General features: G+C 35.8%; 1 pseudogene; it reads right to left on the minus strand.

Annotated features, from left to right (window-relative positions):
* Positions 1-1,298: 1,298 nt before the first annotated feature.
* On the minus strand, positions 1,299-1,646 carry LOC140523879 (transmembrane protein 230 pseudogene; annotated as a pseudogene).
* Positions 1,647-2,053: the final 407 nt, after the last annotated feature.

Genomic DNA, 2,053 nt, shown 5'->3' on the forward strand with positions numbered 1-2,053 from the left:
GATAACGAAGTCTATAACAATGTCCAATATAAGGCACAATTTTTACAAATATTAAATCTAGAGCTCTGATTTTGACATTTTAATTTTTCTTAAATGTACTCACTCCCTGCAGCAATGAAATAATCAGTCTACTTCAGCCAAGCTTAGATTTCAAGTGACTCAGTCTGTATCTCTTCACAATAAGAAAACAATGAAAGGTACAAATTAAGCAATTAAAAAAAAAACAACTAAGTTATGATTACCCAAGCCTTATTTTTTGTAAGAAATAAGCAATCCTAACAACTGACAAAAAATTAAAATAATGATAAAAGCATGGAACATCCTTATCTTTAGAGGACAAAATGCCCCATGGTACAGACATCAAACCTATGAATTATATAAGGCCTGGCAAAAATATCAGTAAGATGAAAAACTGCAAAATCTGTTCTGAGATGTTCAAAATTCCTAATTTGTGTGTCACTTCAGAAAGTAAGTTAGAATCATCATGAATTCTAATTTGATTATGCCTAGTTTTGCCAAGAGAGGTTGTACTAGAGGACTGTAGAATAAATAGGTTGATGGGATAAATGAGTCATTTGGAGTTTTTCAAATAATTATTTAACAAAATAAAATTAGACACCTTACATTTTCTATTTTACACAAGCCATGTTGTTAACACTAGACTACTTCCAAAATAAAAGCTAAAATGTAAAGATGTTCGACTTATGGTTGGGAGATTTGATCTCTTTTCAGCCAAATCATTTTGGCCATTTCCTCACCAAATTTCTATTACTATGTAAGTTTGTGTGCATATATACATACGTATATACACATATGTGTATATATTCATCTATTCATATACACACACATATATTCAGATAGACAGATTACTTCTCTATAATTCTGTTGATGATCTCTGAAAGCATCTAAAATAGAAAAATTGATCATCATGAACCCACCTGATGATGAACCTCAGCCTAAAAAGGAGATGTCTTACAAAAAAAATTTTTTTTGAGTGATTTTATTATTATTTCCACAACTGCTTTGGAACGTATGTGTATATGTATGGAAAAGCTGCCTCTTCGAAAACCTTAGCTCAAAACTGGAGGTAAAGAAACTTATTTCTCTAATTGCAAGCTCAGTTCACATCTTTGGGATGACCCCAGAGAGACTAGCAATGACCTTGCTAAAATAAGTGCTAGAAAACTAGACAATTCTCTGACCCACTGGTATTTAAATTTCCATGAATTCAGCTTTTCTGTGCTAAGCTTATTCCCAACAGCAACTGTTTTCTTCTGGATCAAAGTAGACTCTAGTCATCAAATGTCATCATAAGAGTAGCCCCTGTAACCTTTGGAAGCATAGTAGGCAATGTGCAAGTATCAGAATACTGGTAGGAATACCAGAATCCCAATTATCAGAACAGGAATGGCTCAGTCTGCCCCCCGCCCCTTTTGCTGATATATCCAGCTAACAGCGGAGCACCTATGACAATGGTGCCAATCTTAAACAGCACTATGGCAAGCGCTATAAGTCTTGTAGGGGATTTTGGGAAGACTCTTCGTAAACCGAAGGTCAATGTAGCTGTCATCTGTGCTAGAAAGCTTGGAGTATTTCACTTTACTACTGAGGATTGCAGTAGTTACATTATTACGGGATGGCATCATAACAAAGAGACTGTTTTCTCAGCTAGAATCTCAGCCCCAGGCCCATCTCTCTTTCCTCAGGCCCAGCAGAACACGTCCCAAGCAGCCGGCAAACGCTGCACCCCTCAAAGAAAGCATACTTACTTTTTTTTTTTTTTAAGAAACTTATTAGAGATTTTTTTATGAAATTCTTAGTTGTTTTGAAGACATTTTTTTGTTTTCAGGGTTTGTGTATGTATCTATGTGCACTTAATTTGTATAACATGTCCCAATGGTTCATGGATGTAAAGAAGGAACAATTTAGGTAGTCTGGCAGCCCCAGGAAAGCAGGGTGAGCACTGAGCAAGAAAACTCCACCTTCAGCAAAGGGAGAAGGTGACAAAAGGACAAGAGCTCAGTCAGACTTTGCGATAATTGAGTCCAAGTAA

Source organism: Notamacropus eugenii, chromosome 2 (assembly GCF_028372415.1).
Source record: "Notamacropus eugenii isolate mMacEug1 chromosome 2, mMacEug1.pri_v2, whole genome shotgun sequence".
Lineage (NCBI taxonomy): Eukaryota > Metazoa > Chordata > Mammalia > Diprotodontia > Macropodidae > Notamacropus > Notamacropus eugenii.